Raw genomic sequence first — 8,332 nt, 5'->3', positions numbered from 1 at the left:
AATGGACAGAGTTTTATTAGCACATCAAAGTCCTGAATTTCTTTGTGACCTTGGGCTTGACAATCTCCATGAATAGTGCCCGTGTCATAGGAGCTTTGGGCTTATTTTACTTTTAGAGCTAAAACATGTGATGTTAAACTTATCTGAAGAGTTCGGGTGAGAAATATGATGAAGTTTTAGATGCAAAGGAGGATGGAAGCTATTGATCTATAGTCTGCAAAAACAAACTCAAAGGGCAAGCCCATCAGTCTGGGCAGTGTTTGCCTTTTAAAGATGACCACAAAAAAAAAACAAAAAAAAAAAACCTCAGAATCCATTATCAGAATAAATGGCTGTTAAACCCCAACATCCAGCATGATGAACATGTTGTTTGTACAATGCAAGCAATTTTAGCTTGTGGACATTGAGTGTGAAGCTGAGGGCCTGAGTTAACCCAAGAACATATGTTTTTTTTCCTAGTTTCTGATCTGTACCTAAATTTTTACCTTACAAACCAAATTAATATTAACTGATACTAGTGGATTTCTTTGCAAATGATTTGTTTACCATCAAATATTATTTAAATCAATTTCATTCTTTTTTGGACTTCATATTAGAGTTTATCAAAGTGCTTTCATTGTGTTGCTGCAGTGCTTTTAATTCCCATTTTATATTTTAATTAAAATGGGAACTAAATGAGAAATTCTCATTGTCATAATTATTATAGCTGCATTTGCCCACAATGTTCAAAGAAAAAAAAATCCTTTTGGTGGGCGGCGTGACTCAGCAAGGTAGAGCGGTCGTCTTGTAACCCGAGGGTTGCCGGTTCGATCCTCAGTCGAGTTCATGTCGAGGTGTCCTTGGGCAAGACACCGAACCCCTAATTGCTCCTGATGGGTCATGGTTGAGCACCTTGCATGGCAGCTTCCGCCATCAGTGTCTGAATGTGTGTGTGTGTGTGAATGTGATGCATGATGTAAAGTGCTTTGGGTGTCATCCCAGGTACAGTAAAGCGCTATATAAATATGGACCATTTACCATCAAAGATGACGCTAATCTTTTAACATCAAATTAGCCTTTTTGTTTTTTTTTTTTTAGTTTTATGTCTTAGATATTATACATTTTTATTTTTGTTTTCAAAAGAGGCTTGGCATGAGCACATGCTTGGCACCTTCTTTTGACTCTGTAAAGTGTCAAGAAGTGAACCCCTAATTGTGCCTATCAGCTGAGCCTTTGTATGTGAATGGAGGCGAAAGTGAGGCAAATTATCAAATGCCTTGCAGGAACTTTTGGAAGCAGGCACTTAAAGCACACTGAAAACGGCTACAGTTGACCAAAGTGGAGCACATAAAACACAACAATGGAAAAACTGAAAAAAGTTTGCAAAGGCATTAAAAACACATAAGCAAAATGAGAACAACAACAAAAAAAAAATGTAATAAATTCATTTTAAATAGTAAGATGAACAAATGGATAAGGGTTTAAAACAAAAACATCAAATGCAGACAAGAAGTCAAAGCTGAGTGTTAAAACCATCAATACAGAAGGCACTTTTAACTCACGATGCAAGGTTGTTCCACAGCTTTGGAGGTACCACTGCAAAGGCATGATCTCCCTGATAAACATACAGAACTGCAGAGCCAGAATTAAGACCCCATTAAATCTAAATACATTTTTAGTAGTGTTTTTTTTTTTTTTGTTTTTGTTTTTTTGTTTGTTTTTTTTTCCTCCTAAAGTCCAGTGTGGGCATCATGTAAAATGTAAAAGGCTACTTGCACTTTCTCAAACATTTTCCCCCATGACTCAGCACAAAACCAGCAACAAAAGCTTATGCAAATGGTAAATGGTGTCTTCTGAGCTGCTGAGCTTGCCTATCAAAGGGACAGGGGTGTTCTCCCTAACTTTAATGTTTATAGAAACTTGGTGAATAATTTGCAAGTAAACTGCATCTCATTAGCCTCATCACTGGGTTTATGCCCCAGAGAGAAGACCAGGACTTGTAAATGAACCATAGACATTGCTCAATTTTAATGGACCTAAAAGTGTTTGCAAGATGTAAACTACCCCAGCTGTTCATGTCCACAAGTGTCTTCACTGTACTGTCACAATACATGGCTCATCAGGACAGACTCCTGGATCAGTCAGCGAAACCAGATTTCAGATTTTATTTTTAAACCTTGGCAGATTTTTGCCAAGTTGACATTTAACAAACCCTGCAGACATCTTGTCACTGCCGGCAGCAGTGTCATAGATTTTTTGTCAGACTGTCAGACTGCCCTATATGTGGACTCTTATAATGCTAATTTCTTGTTCACTTTGTTTTATTTCTCTGTGGGACAAACCGATAAGCTTCTAAATGTCACAAAGAATGATAAAAGGGCTTGAATGGAGCCCATATGAATCTGGTGAAAATAGTTGTTTCACAAGCTAAGATTTATTAATAAACATAAATTAGATGGATTAAATGAAATCTGTAACAAAAGTCATATTTGACCATACTTGCTTGGGGAGTCAGATCTGCTCGGGCCAGAACCTGCCCATGACGTCGCACTACCACTCGGACAAACTATTGCTCTCCAATTCATAAGAATCAGATTTGCTCAGGGGTCTCTATTGATAGATATTGAACAAATATTAGCAGATTGGGGTGGTGGTCCCACTTTTTGAAGAGGGGGGACCAACCCCCAGTCTGCCAGTCCAGAGGAACTGTCACTGATGTTCACACGATGCTGCAGAGGCATGTCAGCCAAGACAGCCCTACAGCATCCAGAGCCTTAAGGAACTCTGGGCGGACCTCATCCACCTCCACCTCCATTTTAACCACCTCAGCTACCTCAGCTCCAGAAATGGGAGAGCCAACACCAGGGTCCCCAGACTCTGCTTCCTTATCGGAAAACGTGTTGGTGGTATTGAGAAGGTCTTTGAAGTATTCCCTCCACCGCCTCACAACGTCCCGAGTCAAGGTCAGCAGCCCCCCATCCCCACTGTACAGTGTTGATGGAGCACTGCTTTCCCCTCCTGAGCTGCCGGATGGTGGACCAGAATCTCCTTGAAGCCATCCGAAAGTCTTTCTCCATGGCCTCTCCAAACTCCTCCCATGCCCAAGTTTTTGCCTTGGCCACCGTGGAAGCTGCATTCCGCCTAGCCTGCCGACACCCATCAGCTGGAGTCCCACAGGCCAAAAAGGCCCGATAGGACTCCTTCAGCTTGACGGCATTCCTCACTACTTGTTGGCAGTAACACTCCAACTTGTTGGTGTGTTACTGCCACGACAGGCACCAACAACCTTATGGCCACAGCTGTGGCTGGCCGCTTCAACAATAGAGGCACGGAACACAGCCCACTCGGTCTCAATGTCCCCTGCCTCACCCGGGACATAGTTGAAGCTCTGCCAGAGATGGGAGTTGAAACTCTTACTGACAGGGGACTCTGCCAGATGTTCCCAGCAGATCCTCACAACACGCTTGTGTCTGCCAGGCCTGACAGGCATCCTCCCCACCATCTGAGCCAACCCACCACCAGGTGGTGATCAATTGACAGCTCCGCTCCTCTCTTCACCGGAGTGTCCAAGACATGCGGCCGCAAGTCCGATGATACAACTACAAAGTCGATCATCACATCATCACATTGAGTACTCCTTTTTTGTCTCTCTGATACAGCATGACAGATTGGCCTTTGCTGTCCTCAGGCCCTCATCTCTGCTCTAGAAGTGTACCGGAAATTGTGCATTGACCAATTTTCCACATTGTGTGGAATGCGAACTGTGATTATGTGTTAATTTTTTACCGCATTCATTTTTTTTGTATTTACTTAATCGTAATTGACGTGTTAAAGTACCACCCTTTATATATTCCACCGGGTGCGTGTGCGGCGCATTCCAGGTGGGCTGCGGCCTCCGCAGGTATATGCGGCTGTTTTATCAATGGTTTGGTTCCCGCTGTGGTCAGAAGGATCCCAGAACTGCCTTGTTGTGGCTTTCCCACTAAACATACACGCATCCAGAACACGTCAAACTCAGCAGTTTGATTCAGTCACTGAAGCAGTGTAAAAGCTTATGGTAATTTTAGAAATAAAAGCCCCCATGCAGATTTGCACTTGCTGAACCATGTACATGTAAACATTACTTTTTTTTTTTTTTTAAGTTTGGACAACAAGACAAGATTCTCCAATTCTCCTGTGATTTTGTGATCTTGCAAATCCAGTTAGTTGGACATAACTTGCGGGCCCTCTGCACCTGGCATGCTCCCAGTGTGGATGAAGAGCCATGGGGGTCGGAACATAACCGTGGCACAGCCGGAATGCGGCACACACACACCCCGTGTAAATTAGGCACAATGTTTACAGTTAGGAATAAAAGATACATGGCTGGGGTTGATATAAAATATTTGGTTATGGTTAGAAAAATGTTCATGGCTGTTCAGTGGTGTGATGGCTAGCACCGTTGCCTCACGGCAAAAAAGTTCCTGGTTCCAACCTTTTGCTTGGGGTTTTTTGTGTTTAGAGTTTTGCATGTGTAAGTTCTATGATTAACTGGCAACCTGGTGTAGCCTGCCTCTTTCCTAATAGGCGTCCCATGACCCTGAATTGGAATAAGTGGATATAGCAAACGGATGGATGGAAGCCTCACACAAAGAGAAAAACCCAAATCAAAAATGCATCAAGACCCATTTTCAGTATCTTTCTGTTGATATATCAAACATCCACATACAAAAATGAACTCAAAGCCACAACCTTATAAAGTACTATCAATGCAAATAATCTTTCCCTGAATGCATCAGTTTTGCCATTTAAAAATATCAGGGTTCTCGTCTTTGAGCAGGTCAAGGTAGCTGCATTTTCCAGAGCTCGTCGACTGCCAAGAGCTGCAGAAACCTCTGGATGCACTACAGTGCAAATCATATTGGACATAAGAACACCAATCCTGTGGCTATTTTCAGACTGAGGGGCTCCTGCATCTGTTTGCTCTGCCACAGCTGCACACGAGTAAAAGGGAGACTCATAGATGCATATATTATTGTTATCTGGTCTCCTGAAACCTCAGACATGTTCAGCAGTGTTTTATGTTGTTTCCAGCAGGTGCGGTGTTTCGGTTCATACATGGCATATCTGTTTTTTTTTTTCAGTTTCACCACATTGCTGCTTTTTAAAGACATAAATTAGTCCTGATCTTTAGCCTTTTTCTTGAAAGTGCTATCTGCAAAGTCAAATGTGATTCATGCTCGCACTTCTCCCAGGTGCGATGGTTTTTTTTTTCTCAGTTGTTGCCCACAGTGAAACTGTTGAATAAAAAAGACAAATGCATATTCACAGACAAGGGTTTTCCAGGTTTCCGGCAAGAAGGAGGCATAGCCAAAGTATCAGTCTTCACTCGCTGTATGTTAACTTGGAATCTGTGTGTGTTGCCATTAATCATTCAAAGATGAAGACCTTCAGTCATTATTTTTGTTCTAATGTTGTAACATTTTTGTGATTTACTGCAAAGTTTGCAAACTTGCTTCTTGCTTGACCAGTATTTTAAAACTGGTATTAACTGGGGGGAAAAATCAAATCCCTTACTTCTAATTGGCCCCATCTTCTCTAAATTTAATGATTTACTCTCCCGTACTATTGCTCTAATTGAATGCATGGACATTTTAAAAGTATTTATTTTTAATTAATCATTGAAACCCCCTAAGCAATGAATGAAGCATTGGGATAGAAAGTAGACATACGATGCTCACACCAACTCTCACTCCAGAGACCCAAATTTGCAGCCTGAGGGGGATGTGTTAATAGCCTTTTTTTCTGTCTCTCTTGGCAGAAAGCACTGGCAGTGCTTCCCCTGGGCTTTTTTTTTTTTTAACCAGGAAACATTCTCTCTCCTCTTAACAAAAACAAAAATGATACAGGCACTCGAGAAGAAAAACAAAAAAAAAGGTCAGACACAAGCCAAGGCATGTGCACTCTGAAGCACAGACCCTCCTAATTTCTCTTTTTTTTTTTTTTTTTTTTTAAGGCTTTTACATGTATGAAATGTGCAATATGTTACATGAACCTGGTTGGTTAGACCCAGTATTACTGCTACCACCATACAGCTACTGCTGAAAGGTGAAAGTTGAAAATGCAGACTAGGGTATATAAATATTTAGGGAGGAAAACAAATGAAACACATAAGCACTGAACGTTTTAGGCATAAAAGTAATGCTACATTTACAAAACAAAACCAAGGTCAAACCATTAAACTTTTGTACATCTGCATTCTTCTGCACGCCAAAGTAATTATTAATAAAAAATGGAGCTTGTCTTGCCCCATTGTGCACCTCAGCTATAAGTGCAGCCTTTTCAGCACATTGATAATTCACCGCTGCAGCTGTTCACTGAGATGAGATGTCACGGGGACCTGAGTATTTCTGTCCACCTTCTCACCTGGATGCCAGTTTTACTGTTTCTGCTCTCTCACCTTCTCTCTTCTATATTTTATTCTATCCATCTTTTAGTTGTAAACCAAAAGGAAGCGTAAAATTATTAGATTATAACAATTCAACTTATTTTTTTTCTAGAAAACAAGGTGGTGTCACGTTTTAGATTAATTAAAACAAATGCCCAACATGTCCGGTAATGATGAGACGACCTACAGAGAGGAGGTCAGAGGCCTGACATCTTGGGGCCAGGACAACAATCTCCAACTTTATGTCAGCAAAACTGAGGAACTGTGGACTTCAGGAGGAAACAGAGGGAGGAATAGCCAGTACCTCCAGGCTCAGGGACAGCTTCATACCGCAGGCCATAAGACTTCTAAATGCTGTCGGCAGCAACGCCACCTTTAAAAAGTAAATTTAATCATCAATCAAGATTTTGCAAACAAAAAGACCAGACCTGCCTAAAGTTATTCTACAACACATTTCTGAAAGTAGTTATCTTAGTTATCACTAGTACATTATTTTTATAACCAGTATAAGATAATAAATGTAATACTTAAATGGTTTCACCATACAAGTGTAATATAAATTATAAAAAACACTTATGTAGCTGTCAGAAAATGTAATAAAAAGCCAGTTTTGCACTGTAATAATTCACAAATTATAATATGACAAAACAATTTTATTTAACAAGATCCTTGGCAAAAATTTTTTTAAATTGTTGGAAAGTTTATTTTCCTTTTGTGGGATGAGCATAGTTGACTATGTGGGCTGTTAAAGGTTCTCTTTCAACACAGTGCTGATTGCTGAACTAACAGCTTTTAGTGGAGGTTTGTGATGGTGTGGGGCAGCATCTCTGTCACTGGAAAAAAACAAGGTTTGTCATCATTAGAGGTAATCTTAATTCAGGGAGATAAGAAGATGAGATTTTTGCAACCAGTGGCAATCCTATATCTCCACATTCTGGGACTGAACTCTGTCCTCCAAAATGACACTGGTTTCCACAAACCACAAACTGGGGTTGATCAGAGACCACCTCCCCGATTTAGGAGTGGAGAGTGTAAAATGGCCTGCATGTAGTCTTGACCTCAATCGTAAGGAACATTGACTGATTTGTGACACATGCATGTTGGAGAATGGGCTGCCATCCCATAGCAGTGGGTTACCAACATGAAGAGGAAGTACCAGGCTTCTGTGGTTGCATGTGGTTCTTCCACATGCTGCTGAGGCTGTTTGTTTAATGAAAGAAGTGATGTGTTTTCTGTTCTGGGTCCTAAGCTGTGTAATGAACATTCTCAGCACATCAGACAAGCTTCCTGCTGTTTTTTAAACCTTGTTTAAAAATGCACTTTTATTTAGTGTGATTATGACAGTGCCTACTTCTTGTCTTTATTATTAGTTGCTTTTATTTGATTTTAGCTGTTTTAATTATCTGTTTTTGAAGATGTCCTTGTGTCTTTTTTAGTCATATTGTTTTTAAGGGCTCTGTAAATAAAGATGGTAGGGTATGAAATTGGTTAAACTGCCATTTCAGACTTCGTGTGTCCTATCCTATGAACACCAAACAAGTCAACAGCAGAAAATGCTGTTTTCCATGGGTGCAACTCACATCACTTACTCTGCTGCTTATCCCACAAGTGCATTTTCATTACAAATATTGCACTGTTTAAAAACAGTGCAATATTTTTTGCCAAAAAGCATTATTACAACAAAGAAATTAACATATTTAAAGCTTTTTGTGCTAAGTTTAGATGAAAGATTTCTTATTAAAAGCAGGTGGTTGAGAAGTCTGCACCTGCATTGAAGTGTGTGCAAACTTATGAGCTGTTGCTTCCATGCACTGCGTCCTATTCAGAGTTTGTCTTTAAATAGACTTAACCTCACCCATCTGACTATGCTTTATTTGTACTCTTGCAGAGTTGATTTCCTATTGTCAAATTTACAACAAAAAGCAT

The sequence above is a fragment of the Melanotaenia boesemani genome, chromosome 17, assembly GCF_017639745.1.
Source record: "Melanotaenia boesemani isolate fMelBoe1 chromosome 17, fMelBoe1.pri, whole genome shotgun sequence".
NCBI classification, from domain to species: domain Eukaryota; kingdom Metazoa; phylum Chordata; class Actinopteri; order Atheriniformes; family Melanotaeniidae; genus Melanotaenia; species Melanotaenia boesemani.
Note: the sequence above shows the minus strand (reverse complement) of the source record.